This window comes from Schistocerca nitens, chromosome 1 (assembly GCF_023898315.1).
Source record: "Schistocerca nitens isolate TAMUIC-IGC-003100 chromosome 1, iqSchNite1.1, whole genome shotgun sequence".
Classification (NCBI taxonomy): domain Eukaryota; kingdom Metazoa; phylum Arthropoda; class Insecta; order Orthoptera; family Acrididae; genus Schistocerca; species Schistocerca nitens.
Genome location: NC_064614.1, coordinates 792,826,955 through 792,839,192, shown reverse-complemented (window position 1 = coordinate 792,839,192; position 12,238 = coordinate 792,826,955). Strand labels below are relative to the sequence as shown.

General features: G+C 53.9%; 26 non-coding genes across 26 annotated transcripts; all 26 read left to right on the top strand.

Annotated features, from left to right (window-relative positions):
• Window positions 1–82: 82 nt before the first annotated feature.
• Trnae-cuc (transfer RNA glutamic acid (anticodon CUC)) lies at window positions 83–154 on the top strand. Its single transcript has one exon. It is a non-coding gene; the product is annotated as a tRNA-Glu (tRNA).
• A 386-nt stretch (window positions 155–540) lies between these two features.
• On the top strand, window positions 541–612 carry Trnah-gug (transfer RNA histidin (anticodon GUG)). The gene has a single exon. It is a non-coding gene; the product is annotated as a tRNA-His (tRNA).
• Window positions 613–1,370: 758 nt separating this feature from the next.
• Trnal-uag (transfer RNA leucine (anticodon UAG)) lies at window positions 1,371–1,452 on the top strand. Its single transcript has one exon. It is a non-coding gene; the product is annotated as a tRNA-Leu (tRNA).
• An 80-nt stretch (window positions 1,453–1,532) lies between these two features.
• Trnal-cag (transfer RNA leucine (anticodon CAG)) lies at window positions 1,533–1,614 on the top strand. Its single transcript has one exon. It is a non-coding gene; the product is annotated as a tRNA-Leu (tRNA).
• A 282-nt stretch (window positions 1,615–1,896) lies between these two features.
• On the top strand, window positions 1,897–1,968 carry Trnae-cuc (transfer RNA glutamic acid (anticodon CUC)). The gene has a single exon. It is a non-coding gene; the product is annotated as a tRNA-Glu (tRNA).
• Window positions 1,969–2,354: 386 nt separating this feature from the next.
• Window positions 2,355–2,426, top strand: Trnah-gug (transfer RNA histidin (anticodon GUG)). The gene has a single exon. It is a non-coding gene; the product is annotated as a tRNA-His (tRNA).
• Window positions 2,427–3,184: 758 nt separating this feature from the next.
• Trnal-uag (transfer RNA leucine (anticodon UAG)) lies at window positions 3,185–3,266 on the top strand. Its single transcript has one exon. It is a non-coding gene; the product is annotated as a tRNA-Leu (tRNA).
• An 80-nt stretch (window positions 3,267–3,346) lies between these two features.
• On the top strand, window positions 3,347–3,428 carry Trnal-cag (transfer RNA leucine (anticodon CAG)). The gene has a single exon. It is a non-coding gene; the product is annotated as a tRNA-Leu (tRNA).
• Window positions 3,429–3,710: 282 nt separating this feature from the next.
• On the top strand, window positions 3,711–3,782 carry Trnae-cuc (transfer RNA glutamic acid (anticodon CUC)). Its single transcript has one exon. It is a non-coding gene; the product is annotated as a tRNA-Glu (tRNA).
• Window positions 3,783–4,168: 386 nt separating this feature from the next.
• On the top strand, window positions 4,169–4,240 carry Trnah-gug (transfer RNA histidin (anticodon GUG)). Its single transcript has one exon. It is a non-coding gene; the product is annotated as a tRNA-His (tRNA).
• Window positions 4,241–4,998: 758 nt separating this feature from the next.
• Window positions 4,999–5,080, top strand: Trnal-uag (transfer RNA leucine (anticodon UAG)). The gene has a single exon. It is a non-coding gene; the product is annotated as a tRNA-Leu (tRNA).
• An 80-nt stretch (window positions 5,081–5,160) lies between these two features.
• Trnal-cag (transfer RNA leucine (anticodon CAG)) lies at window positions 5,161–5,242 on the top strand. Its single transcript has one exon. It is a non-coding gene; the product is annotated as a tRNA-Leu (tRNA).
• A 282-nt stretch (window positions 5,243–5,524) lies between these two features.
• Window positions 5,525–5,596, top strand: Trnae-cuc (transfer RNA glutamic acid (anticodon CUC)). Its single transcript has one exon. It is a non-coding gene; the product is annotated as a tRNA-Glu (tRNA).
• A 386-nt stretch (window positions 5,597–5,982) lies between these two features.
• Window positions 5,983–6,054, top strand: Trnah-gug (transfer RNA histidin (anticodon GUG)). The gene has a single exon. It is a non-coding gene; the product is annotated as a tRNA-His (tRNA).
• A 758-nt stretch (window positions 6,055–6,812) lies between these two features.
• Window positions 6,813–6,894, top strand: Trnal-uag (transfer RNA leucine (anticodon UAG)). Its single transcript has one exon. It is a non-coding gene; the product is annotated as a tRNA-Leu (tRNA).
• Window positions 6,895–6,974: 80 nt separating this feature from the next.
• On the top strand, window positions 6,975–7,056 carry Trnal-cag (transfer RNA leucine (anticodon CAG)). Its single transcript has one exon. It is a non-coding gene; the product is annotated as a tRNA-Leu (tRNA).
• Window positions 7,057–7,338: 282 nt separating this feature from the next.
• Window positions 7,339–7,410, top strand: Trnae-cuc (transfer RNA glutamic acid (anticodon CUC)). The gene has a single exon. It is a non-coding gene; the product is annotated as a tRNA-Glu (tRNA).
• Window positions 7,411–7,796: 386 nt separating this feature from the next.
• Trnah-gug (transfer RNA histidin (anticodon GUG)) lies at window positions 7,797–7,868 on the top strand. Its single transcript has one exon. It is a non-coding gene; the product is annotated as a tRNA-His (tRNA).
• Window positions 7,869–8,626: 758 nt separating this feature from the next.
• On the top strand, window positions 8,627–8,708 carry Trnal-uag (transfer RNA leucine (anticodon UAG)). The gene has a single exon. It is a non-coding gene; the product is annotated as a tRNA-Leu (tRNA).
• An 80-nt stretch (window positions 8,709–8,788) lies between these two features.
• Window positions 8,789–8,870, top strand: Trnal-cag (transfer RNA leucine (anticodon CAG)). The gene has a single exon. It is a non-coding gene; the product is annotated as a tRNA-Leu (tRNA).
• A 282-nt stretch (window positions 8,871–9,152) lies between these two features.
• Trnae-cuc (transfer RNA glutamic acid (anticodon CUC)) lies at window positions 9,153–9,224 on the top strand. Its single transcript has one exon. It is a non-coding gene; the product is annotated as a tRNA-Glu (tRNA).
• A 386-nt stretch (window positions 9,225–9,610) lies between these two features.
• On the top strand, window positions 9,611–9,682 carry Trnah-gug (transfer RNA histidin (anticodon GUG)). The gene has a single exon. It is a non-coding gene; the product is annotated as a tRNA-His (tRNA).
• A 758-nt stretch (window positions 9,683–10,440) lies between these two features.
• On the top strand, window positions 10,441–10,522 carry Trnal-uag (transfer RNA leucine (anticodon UAG)). Its single transcript has one exon. It is a non-coding gene; the product is annotated as a tRNA-Leu (tRNA).
• Window positions 10,523–10,602: 80 nt separating this feature from the next.
• Window positions 10,603–10,684, top strand: Trnal-cag (transfer RNA leucine (anticodon CAG)). Its single transcript has one exon. It is a non-coding gene; the product is annotated as a tRNA-Leu (tRNA).
• Window positions 10,685–10,966: 282 nt separating this feature from the next.
• Window positions 10,967–11,038, top strand: Trnae-cuc (transfer RNA glutamic acid (anticodon CUC)). Its single transcript has one exon. It is a non-coding gene; the product is annotated as a tRNA-Glu (tRNA).
• A 386-nt stretch (window positions 11,039–11,424) lies between these two features.
• On the top strand, window positions 11,425–11,496 carry Trnah-gug (transfer RNA histidin (anticodon GUG)). The gene has a single exon. It is a non-coding gene; the product is annotated as a tRNA-His (tRNA).
• Window positions 11,497–12,238: the final 742 nt, after the last annotated feature.

The following is a 12,238-nucleotide window of genomic DNA, read 5'->3' as shown; positions in this document are numbered from 1 at the left end:
GCGAGAGAGTGGATTTTTTACAGTTGTCGACAGTTAACCGTGCGTGGTTGCTGCGTTCGCTGGAAGAGCGCTGCCGCCGTTATCCGGTGTGGTCTAGTGGCTAGGATACCTGGCTCTCACCCAGGAGGCCCGGGTTCGATTCACGGTACCGGAAATGCGCGTTTTTGTTGCTCCTCTTTTGCGACTTGTCCCGACTTTGATCGACTGACGCTACGCTGACGCGTGCAGAAAGCCACGTTAAGTATGATTCGTGGCAACACCTGACGGCGAGAGAGATGCGGCATCTATCCACTTGTTATCCAGCCACATACGGGTACCTGTAGTCAAGAGGCTTGGAGGACTGCAAGATATTGCCACGGAGGTGAATGCAGCTAACCACTGTAGTTAGTGTCCTGACAGCGCAGCAACGTTCATTTGCTCGTATACACGTGATGCGGACCGTGTCTGACACTGCTGTGGCGTACACCTTGGCCTAGGCTTTGCTGTGTATCGCCACTTGCATTCCAGCCAGCTGCTTTCGTGGGCGGCTTCGTGGCCGTGGCCGTGATCGTCTAGTGGTTAGGACATTGCGTTGTGGCCGCAATAACCCAGGTTCGAATCCTGGTCACGGCAATTTTGAAAGTTTTGCCTTACTGCCGTTGCAATAGCGATAGTGCACGAGTACTCGAAATGACAGTGCTCTCTTGATTTTGTCACTCGTGTTCCGCAGGCCGCAGTTTGCACTATCACTTCCTCACCAACACGTAATGTCGCCTCCCAGAGCGCAGACGTCCGCTGCTCTCTGTAGTCGAAAAGGGCAGTTGTTTTGAAGTGCGATGGATGAGCAGCCAGCCCCAGCAGAACAGGAAGCTGTGGCGTGCACTGTTTCTACAAATGCTAGGAACACTGGTGCCCATTGCAGCGCACGTAGCATGGCCGAGCGCTCTATGGCGCTGGTTTAAGGCACCAGTCTCTTCGTAGGCGTCGGTTCGAATCCCAGCGCTGCCAGGGGTTTTGCTGTAGTCGTGTTAACCTGCCGCTTTCTCTTCACGTGTAACCTCCTTGAGCTCACATATGTTTGTTACATGGAGCATTCTAGCTCCGCCTGACAGGTACAGCTATGATACTTTAGTGGTTACGGAAAGCCCAGGTTCGAAACCTGGTCACAGCACGAAAACGTCTCTCGATGCTGTCTCCTTAACTACGACAGCTACAGACAAGTGGCGTCGCTACCATACGGCGGGCACGGCATTTTCTTGTTGTGGATGGCCTAAAGAGACGCTTCCAGTGGGAGAGCAGTGGAAATACATGGCACAGCGATTGCCAAGACACTTACATTTCGGAGTGATCTTTGTACTACAAAGGAAACGTTTCGCCGCTCGTGCTCCAGCGGTAACGTGGCCGAGCGGTCTAAGGCGCTGGTTTTAGGCACCAGTCTCTTCGGAGGCGTGGGTTCGAATCCCACAGCTGCCAATTTTTACGTCTCACTTTTGTGCCGCTGCGGTGTGTTCTCGTGGCGTAGGACGCAGCTCTTGTGACGCGCGTGTTGTGTAGGTAGCGTGGCCGAGCGGTCTAAGGCGCTGGTTTCAGGCACCAGTCTCTTGAGAGGCGTGGGTTCCAACCCCACAGCTGCCAAACGTGTAATGTTTCCTGTGTCGAAGACGGCTGCGCTTATTGCCTGCAAAGAAAACAGCACAACAAGGCGTGAGCTTCTGCTTCGTGAATTGCCGTAGAACAGTGCGTGGTGCAACGACAGGATTTGGAGGCGCCTTTTGCTCTCATCATTGCTGGCGTTCGTCTCCACGAAATGCGTCCGGAGCACGCCGTTCTATAACGCGAGAGAGTGGATTTTTTACAGTTGTCGACAGTTAACCGTGCGTGGTTGCTGCGTTCGCTGGAAGAGCGCTGCCGCCGTTATCCGGTGTGGTCTAGTGGCTAGGATACCTGGCTCTCACCCAGGAGGCCCGGGTTCGATTCCCGGTACCGGAAATGCGCGTTTTTGTTGCTCCTCTTTTGCGACTTGTCCCGACTTTGATCGACTGACGCTACGCTGACGCGTGCAGAAAGCCACGTTAAGTATGATTCGTGGCAACACCTGACGGCGAGAGAGATGCGGCATCTATCCACTTGTTATCCAGCCACATACGGGTACCTGTAGTCAAGAGGCTTGGAGGACTGCAAGATATTGCCACGGAGGTGAATGCAGCTAACCACTGTAGTTAGTGTCCTGACAGCGCAGCAACGTTCATTTGCTCGTATACACGTGATGCGGACCGTGTCTGACACTGCTGTGGCGTACACCTTGGCCTAGGCTTTGCTGTGTATCGCCACTTGCATTCCAGCCAGCTGCTTTCGTGGGCGGCTTCGTGGCCGTGGCCGTGATCGTCTAGTGGTTAGGACATTGCGTTGTGGCCGCAATAACCCAGGTTCGAATCCTGGTCACGGCAATTTTGAAAGTTTTGCCTTACTGCCGTTGCAATAGCGATAGTGCACGAGTACTCGAAATGACAGTGCTCTCTTGATTTTGTCACTCGTGTTCCGCAGGCCGCAGTTTGCACTATCACTTCCTCACCAACACGTAATGTCGCCTCCCAGAGCGCAGACGTCCGCTGCTCTCTGTAGTCGAAAAGGGCAGTTGTTTTGAAGTGCGATGGATGAGCAGCCAGCCCCAGCAGAACAGGAAGCTGTGGCGTGCACTGTTTCTACAAATGCTAGGAACACTGGTGCCCATTGCAGCGCACGTAGCATGGCCGAGCGCTCTATGGCGCTGGTTTAAGGCACCAGTCTCTTCGTAGGCGTCGGTTCGAATCCCAGCGCTGCCAGGGGTTTTGCTGTAGTCGTGTTAACCTGCCGCTTTCTCTTCACGTGTAACCTCCTTGAGCTCACATATGTTTGTTACATGGAGCATTCTAGCTCCGCCTGACAGGTACAGCTATGATACTTTAGTGGTTACGGAAAGCCCAGGTTCGAAACCTGGTCACAGCACGAAAACGTCTCTCGATGCTGTCTCCTTAACTACGACAGCTACAGACAAGTGGCGTCGCTACCATACGGCGGGCACGGCATTTTCTTGTTGTGGATGGCCTAAAGAGACGCTTCCAGTGGGAGAGCAGTGGAAATACATGGCACAGCGATTGCCAAGACACTTACATTTCGGAGTGATCTTTGTACTACAAAGGAAACGTTTCGCCGCTCGTGCTCCAGCGGTAACGTGGCCGAGCGGTCTAAGGCGCTGGTTTTAGGCACCAGTCTCTTCGGAGGCGTGGGTTCGAATCCCACCGTTGCCAATTTTTACGTCTCACTTTTGTGCCGCTGCGGTGTGTTCTCGTGGCGTAGGACGCAGCTCTTGTGACGCGCGTGTTGTGTAGGTAGCGTGGCCGAGCGGTCTAAGGCGCTGGTTTCAGGCACCAGTCTCTTGAGAGGCGTGGGTTCCAACCCCACAGCTGCCAAACGTGTAATGTTTCCTGTGTCGAAGACGGCTGCGCTTATTGCCTGCAAAGAAAACAGCACAACAAGGCGTGAGCTTCTGCTTCGTGAATTGCCGTAGAACAGTGCGTGGTGCAACGACAGGATTTGGAGGCGCCTTTTGCTCTCATCATTGCTGGCGTTCGTCTCCACGAAATGCGTCCGGAGCACGCCGTTCTATAACGCGAGAGAGTGGATTTTTTACAGTTGTCGACAGTTAACCGTGCGTGGTTGCTGTGTTCGCTGGAAGAGCGCTGCCGCCGTTATCCGGTGTGGTCTAGTGGCTAGGATACCTGGCTCTCACCCAGGAGGCCCGGGTTCGATTCCCGGTACCGGAAATGCGCGTTTTTGTTGCTCCTCTTTTGCGACTTGTCCCGACTTTGATCGACTGACGCTACGCTGACGCGTGCAGAAAGCCACGTTAAGTATGATTCGTGGCAACACCTGACGGCGAGAGAGATGCGGCATCTATCCACTTGTTATCCAGCCACATACGGGTACCTGTAGTCAAGAGGCTTGGAGGACTGCAAGATATTGCCACGGAGGTGAATGCAGCTAACCACTGTAGTTAGTGTCCTGACAGCGCAGCAACGTTCATTTGCTCGTATACACGTGATGCGGACCGTGTCTGACACTGCTGTGGCGTACACCTTGGCCTAGGCTTTGCTGTGTATCGCCACTTGCATTCCAGCCAGCTGCTTTCGTGGGCGGCTTCGTGGCCGTGGCCGTGATCGTCTAGTGGTTAGGACACTGCGTTGTGGCCGCAATAACCCAGGTTCGAATCCTGGTCACGGCAATTTTGAAAGTTTTGCCTTACTGCCGTTGCAATAGCGATAGTGCACGAGTACTCGAAATGACAGTGCTCTCTTGATTTTTTCACTCGTGTTCCGCAGGCCGCAGTTTGCACTATCACTTCCTCACCAACACGTAATGTCGCCTCCCAGAGCGCAGACGTCCGCTGCTCTCTGTAGTCGAAAAGGGCAGTTGTTTTGAAGTGCGATGGATGAGCAGCCAGCCCCAGCAGAACAGGAAGCTGTGGCGTGCACTGTTTCTACAAATGCTAGGAACACTGGTGCCCATTGCAGCGCACGTAGCATGGCCGAGCGCTCTATGGCGCTGGTTTAAGGCACCAGTCTCTTCGTAGGCGTCGGTTCGAATCCCAGCGCTGCCAGGGGTTTTGCTGTAGTCGTGTTAACCTGCCGCTTTCTCTTCACGTGTAACCTCCTTGAGCTCACATATGTTTGTTACATGGAGCATTCTAGCTCCGCCTGACAGGTACAGCTATGATACTTTAGTGGTTACGGAAAGCCCAGGTTCGAAACCTGGTCAGAGCACGAAAACGTCTCTCGATGCTGTCTCCTTAACTACGACAGCTACAGACAAGTGGCGTCGCTACCATACGGCGGGCACGGCATTTTCTTGTTGTGGATGGCCTAAAGAGACGCTTCCAGTGGGAGAGCAGTGGAAATACATGGCACAGCGATTGCCAAGACACTTACATTTCGGAGTGATCTTTGTACTACAAAGGAAACGTTTCGCCGCTCGTGCTCCAGCGGTAACGTGGCCGAGCGGTCTAAGGCGCTGGTTTTAGGCACCAGTCTCTTCGGAGGCGTGGGTTCGAATCCCACAGCTGCCAATTTTTACGTCTCACTTTTGTGCCGCTGCGGTGTGTTCTCGTGGCGTAGGACGCAGCTCTTGTGACGCGCGTGTTGTGTAGGTAGCGTGGCCGAGCGGTCTAAGGCGCTGGTTTCAGGCACCAGTCTCTTGAGAGGCGTGGGTTCCAACCCCACAGCTGCCAAACGTGTAATGTTTCCTGTGTCGAAGACGGCTGCGCTTATTGCCTGCAAAGAAAACAGCACAACAAGGCGTGAGCTTCTGCTTCGTGAATTGCCGTAGAACAGTGCGTGGTGCAACGACAGGATTTGGAGGCGCCTTTTGCTCTCATCATTGCTGGCGTTCGTCTCCACGAAATGCGTCCGGAGCACGCCGTTCTATAACGCGAGAGAGTGGATTTTTTACAGTTGTCGACAGTTAACCGTGCGTGGTTGCTGCGTTCGCTGGAAGAGCGCTGCCGCCGTTATCCGGTGTGGTCTAGTGGCTAGGATACCTGGCTCTCACCCAGGAGGCCCGGGTTCGATTCCCGGTACCGGAAATGCGCGTTTTTGTTGCTCCTCTTTTGCGACTTGTCCCGAGTTTGATCGACTGACGCTACGCTGACGCGTGCAGAAAGCCACGTTAAGTATGATTCGTGGCAACACCTGACGGCGAGAGAGATGCGGCATCTATCCACTTGTTATCCAGCCACATACGGGTACCTGTAGTCAAGAGGCTTGGAGGACTGCAAGATATTGCCACGGAGGTGAATGCAGCTAACCACTGTAGTTAGTGTCCTGACAGCGCAGCAACGTTCATTTGCTCGTATACACGTGATGCGGACCGTGTCTGACACTGCTGTGGCGTACACCTTGGCCTAGGCTTTGCTGTGTATCGCCACTTGCATTCCAGCCAGCTGCTTTCGTGGGCGGCTTCGTGGCCGTGGCCGTGATCGTCTAGTGGTTAGGACATTGCGTTGTGGCCGCAATAACCCAGGTTCGAATCCTGGTCACGGCAATTTTGAAAGTTTTGCCTTACTGCCGTTGCAATAGCGATAGTGCACGAGTACTCGAAATGACAGTGCTCTCTTGATTTTGTCACTCGTGTTCCGCAGGCCGCAGTTTGCACTATCACTTCCTCACCAACACGTAATGTCGCCTCCCAGAGCGCAGACGTCCGCTGCTCTCTGTAGTCGAAAAGGGCAGTTGTTTTGAAGTGCGATGGATGAGCAGCCAGCCCCAGCAGAACAGGAAGCTGTGGCGTGCACTGTTTCTACAAATGCTAGGAACACTGGTGCCCATTGCAGCGCACGTAGCATGGCCGAGCGCTCTATGGCGCTGGTTTAAGGCACCAGTCTCTTCGTAGGCGTCGGTTCGAATCCCAGCGCTGCCAGGGGTTTTGCTGTAGTCGTGTTAACCTGCCGCTTTCTCTTCACGTGTAACCTCCTTGAGCTCACATATGTTTGTTACATGGAGCATTCTAGCTCCGCCTGACAGGTACAGCTATGATACTTTAGTGGTTACGGAAAGCCCAGGTTCGAAACCTGGTCAGAGCACGAAAACGTCTCTCGATGCTGTCTCCTTAACTACGACAGCTACAGACAAGTGGCGTCGCTACCATACGGCGGGCACGGCATTTTCTTGTTGTGGATGGCCTAAAGAGACGCTTCCAGTGGGAGAGCAGTGGAAATACATGGCACAGCGATTGCCAAGACACTTACATTTCGGAGTGATCTTTGTACTACAAAGGAAACGTTTCGCCGCTCGTGCTCCAGCGGTAACGTGGCCGAGCGGTCTAAGGCGCTGGTTTTAGGCACCAGTCTCTTCGGAGGCGTGGGTTCGAATCCCACAGCTGCCAATTTTTACGTCTCACTTTTGTGCCGCTGCGGTGTGTTCTCGTGGCGTAGGACGCAGCTCTTGTGACGCGCGTGTTGTGTAGGTAGCGTGGCCGAGCGGTCTAAGGCGCTGGTTTCAGGCACCAGTCTCTTGAGAGGCGTGGGTTCCAACCCCACAGCTGCCAAACGTGTAATGTTTCCTGTGTCGAAGACGGCTGCGCTTATTGCCTGCAAAGAAAACAGCACAACAAGGCGTGAGCTTCTGCTTCGTGAATTGCCGTAGAACAGTGCGTGGTGCAACGACAGGATTTGGAGGCGCCTTTTGCTCTCATCATTGCTGGCGTTCGTCTCCACGAAATGCGTCCGGAGCACGCCGTTCTATAACGCGAGAGAGTGGATTTTTTACAGTTGTCGACAGTTAACCGTGCGTGGTTGCTGCGTTCGCTGGAAGAGCGCTGCCGCCGTTATCCGGTGTGGTCTAGTGGCTAGGATACCTGGCTCTCACCCAGGAGGCCCGGGTTCGATTCCCGGTACCGGAAATGCGCGTTTTTGTTGCTCCTCTTTTGCGACTTGTCCCGACTTTGATCGACTGACGCTACGCTGACGCGTGCAGAAAGCCACGTTAAGTATGATTCGTGGCAACACCTGACGGCGAGAGAGATGCGGCATCTATCCACTTGTTATCCAGCCACATACGGGTACCTGTAGTCAAGAGGCTTGGAGGACTGCAAGATATTGCCACGGAGGTGAATGCAGCTAACCACTGTAGTTAGTGTCCTGACAGCGCAGCAACGTTCATTTGCTCGTATACACGTGATGCGGACCGTGTCTGACACTGCTGTGGCGTACACCTTGGCCTAGGCTTTGCTGTGTATCGCCACTTGCATTCCAGCCAGCTGCTTTCGTGGGCGGCTTCGTGGCCGTGGCCGTGATCGTCTAGTGGTTAGGACATTGCGTTGTGGCCGCAATAACCCAGGTTCGAATCCTGGTCACGGCAATTTTGAAAGTTTTGCCTTACTGCCGTTGCAATAGCGATAGTGCACGAGTACTCGAAATGACAGTGCTCTCTTGATTTTGTCACTCGTGTTCCGCAGGCCGCAGTTTGCACTATCACTTCCTCACCAACACGTAATGTCGCCTCCCAGAGCGCAGACGTCCGCTGCTCTCTGTAGTCGAAAAGGGCAGTTGTTTTGAAGTGCGATGGATGAGCAGCCAGCCCCAGCAGAACAGGAAGCTGTGGCGTGCACTGTTTCTACAAATGCTAGGAACACTGGTGCCCATTGCAGCGCACGTAGCATGGCCGAGCGCTCTATGGCGCTGGTTTAAGGCACCAGTCTCTTCGTAGGCGTCGGTTCGAATCCCAGCGCTGCCAGGGGTTTTGCTGTAGTCGTGTTAACCTGCCGCTTTCTCTTCACGTGTAACCTCCTTGAGCTCACATATGTTTGTTACATGGAGCATTCTAGCTCCGCCTGACAGGTACAGCTATGATACTTTAGTGGTTACGGAAAGCCCAGGTTCGAAACCTGGTCACAGCACGAAAACGTCTCTCGATGCTGTCTCCTTAACTACGACAGCTACAGACAAGTGGCGTCGCTACCATACGGCGGGCACGGCATTTTCTTGTTGTGGATGGCCTAAAGAGACGCTTCCAGTGGGAGAGCAGTGGAAATACATGGCACAGCGATTGCCAAGACACTTACATTTCGGAGTGATCTTTGTACTACAAAGGAAACGTTTCGCCGCTCGTGCTCCAGCGGTAACGTGGCCGAGCGGTCTAAGGCGCTGGTTTTAGGCACCAGTCTCTTCGGAGGCGTGGGTTCGAATCCCACAGCTGCCAATTTTTACGTCTCACTTTTGTGCCGCTGCGGTGTGTTCTCGTGGCGTAGGACGCAGCTCTTGTGACGCGCGTGTTGTGTAGGTAGCGTGGCCGAGCGGTCTAAGGCGCTGGTTTCAGGCACCAGTCTCTTGAGAGGCGTGGGTTCCAACCCCACAGCTGCCAAACGTGTAATGTTTCCTGTGTCGAAGACGGCTGCGCTTATTGCCTGCAAAGAAAACAGCACAACAAGGCGTGAGCTTCTGCTTCGTGAATTGCCGTAGAACAGTGCGTGGTGCAACGACAGGATTTGGAGGCGCCTTTTGCTCTCATCATTGCTGGCGTTCGTCTCCACGAAATGCGTCCGGAGCACGCCGTTCTATAACGCGAGAGAGTGGATTTTTTACAGTTGTCGACAGTTAACCGTGCGTGGTTGCTGCGTTCGCTGGAAGAGCGCTGCCGCCGTTATCCGGTGTGGTCTAGTGGCTAGGATACCTGGCTCTCACCCAGGAGGCCCGGGTTCGATTCCCGGTACCGGAAATGCGCGTTTTTGTTGCTCCTCTTTTGCGACTTGTCCCGACTTTGATCGACTGACGCTACGCTGACGCGTGCAGAAAGCCACGTTAAGTATGATTCGTGGCAACACCTGACGGCGAGAGAGATGCGGCATCTATCCACTTGTTATCCAGCCACATACGGGTACCTGTAGTCAAGAGGCTTGGAGGACTGCAAGATATTGCCACGGAGGTGAATGCAGCTAACCACTGTAGTTAGTGTCCTGACAGCGCAGCAACGTTCATTTGCTCGTATACACGTGATGCGGACCGTGTCTGACACTGCTGTGGCGTACACCTTGGCCTAGGCTTTGCTGTGTATCGCCCCTTGCATTCCAGCCAGCTGCTTTCGTGGGCGGCTTCGTGGCCGTGGCCGTGATCGTCTAGTGGTTAGGACATTGCGTTGTGGCCGCAATAACCCAGGTTCGAATCCTGGTCACGGCAATTTTGAAAGTTTTGCCTTACTGCCGTTGCAATAGCGATAGTGCACGAGTACTCGAAATGACAGTGCTCTCTTGATTTTGTCACTCGTGTTCCGCAGGCCGCAGTTTGCACTATCACTTCCTCACCAACACGTAATGTCGCCTCCCAGAGCGCAGACGTCCGCTGCTCTCTGTAGTCGAAAAGGGCAGTTGTTTTGAAGTGCGATGGATGAGCAGCCAGCCCCAGCAGAACAGGAAGCTATGGCGTGCACTGTTTCTACAAATGCTAGGAACACTGGTGCCCATTGCAGCGCACGTAGCATGGCCGAGCGCTCTATGGCGCTGGTTTAAGGCACCAGTCTCTTCGTAGGCGTCGGTTCGAATCCCAGCGCTGCCAGGGGTTTTGCTGTAGTCGTGTTAACCTGCCGCTTTCTCTTCACGTGTAACCTCCTTGAGCTCACATATGTTTGTTACATGGAGCATTCTAGCTCCGCCTGACAGGTACAGCTATGATACTTTAGTGGTTACGGAAAGCCCAGGTTCGAAACCTGGTCAGAGCACGAAAACGTCTCTCGATGCTGTCTCCTTAACTACGACAGCTACAGACAAGTGGCGTCGCTACCATACGGCGGGCACGGCATTTTCTTGTTGTGGATGGCCTAAAGAGACGCTTCCAGTGGGAGAGCAGTGGAAATACATGGCACAGCGATTGCCAAGACACTTACATTTCGGAGTGATCTTTGTACTACAAAGGAAACGTTTCGCCGCTCGTGCTCCAGCGGTAACGTGGCCGAGCGGTCTAAGGCGCTGGTTTTAGGCACCAGTCTCTTCGGAGGCGTGGGTTCGAATCCCACAGCTGCCAATTTTTACGTCTCACTTTTGTGCCGCTGCGGTGTGTTCTCGTGGCGTAGGACGCAGCTCTTGTGACGCGCGTGTTGTGTAGGTAGCGTGGCCGAGCGGTCTAAGGCGCTGGTTTCAGGCACCAGTCTCTTGAGAGGCGTGGGTTCCAACCCCACAGCTGCCAAACGTGTAATGTTTCCTGTGTCGAAGACGGCTGCGCTTATTGCCTGCAAAGAAAACAGCACAACAAGGCGTGAGCTTCTGCTTCGTGAATTGCCGTAGAACAGTGCGTGGTGCAACGACAGGATTTGGAGGCGCCTTTTGCTCTCATCATTGCTGGCGTTCGTCTCCACGAAATGCGTCCGGAGCACGCCGTTCTATAACGCGAGAGAGTGGATTTTTTACAGTTGTCGACAGTTAACCGTGCGTGGTTGCTGCGTTCGCTGGAAGAGCGCTGCCGCCGTTATCCGGTGTGGTCTAGTGGCTAGGATACCTGGCTCTCACCCAGGAGGCCCGGGTTCGATTCCCGGTACCGGAAATGCGCGTTTTTGTTGCTCCTCTTTTGCGACTTGTCCCGACTTTGATCGACTGACGCTACGCTGACGCGTGCAGAAAGCCACGTTAAGTATGATTCGTGGCAACACCTGACGGCGAGAGAGATGCGGCATCTATCCACTTGTTATCCAGCCACATACGGGTACCTGTAGTCAAGAGGCTTGGAGGACTGCAAGATATTGCCACGGAGGTGAATGCAGCTAACCACTGTAGTTAGTGTCCTGACAGCGCAGCAACGTTCATTTGCTCGTATACACGTGATGCGGACCGTGTCTGACACTGCTGTGGCGTACACCTTGGCCTAGGCTTTGCTGTGTATCGCCACTTGCATTCCAGCCAGCTGCTTTCGTGGGCGGCTTCGTGGCCGTGGCCGTGATCGTCTAGTGGTTAGGACATTGCGTTGTGGCCGCAATAACCCAGGTTCGAATCCTGGTCACGGCAATTTTGAAAGTTTTGCCTTACTGCCGTTGCAATAGCGATAGTGCACGAGTACTCGAAATGACAGTGCTCTCTTGATTTTGTCACTCGTGTTCCGCAGGCCGCAGTTTGCACTATCACTTCCTCACCAACACGTAATGTCGCCTCCCAGAGCGCAGACGTCCGCTGCTCTCTGTAGTCGAAAAGGGCAGTTGTTTTGAAGTGCGATGGATGAGCAGCCAGCCCCAGCAGAACAGGAAGCTGTGGCGTGCACTGTTTCTACAAATGCTAGGAACACTGGTGCCCATTGCAGCGCACGTAGCATGGCCGAGCGCTCTATGGCGCTGGTTTAAGGCACCAGTCTCTTCGTAGGCGTCGGTTCGAATCCCAGCGCTGCCAGGGGTTTTGCTGTAGTCGTGTTAACCTGCCGCTTTCTCTTCACGTGTAACCTCCTTGAGCTCACATATGTTTGTTACATGGAGCATTCTAGCTCCGCCTGACAGGTACAGCTATGATACTTTAGTGGTTACGGAAAGCCCAGGTTCGAAACCTGGTCACAGCACGAAAACGTCTCTCGATGCTGTCTCCTTAACTACGACAGCTACAGACAAGTGGCGTCGCTACCATACGGCGGGCACGGCATTTTCTTGTTGTGGATGGCCTAAAGAGACGCTTCCAGTGGGAGAGCAGTGGAAATACATGGCACAGCGATTGCCAAGACACTTACATTTCGGAGTGATCTTTGTACTACAAAGGAAACGTTTCG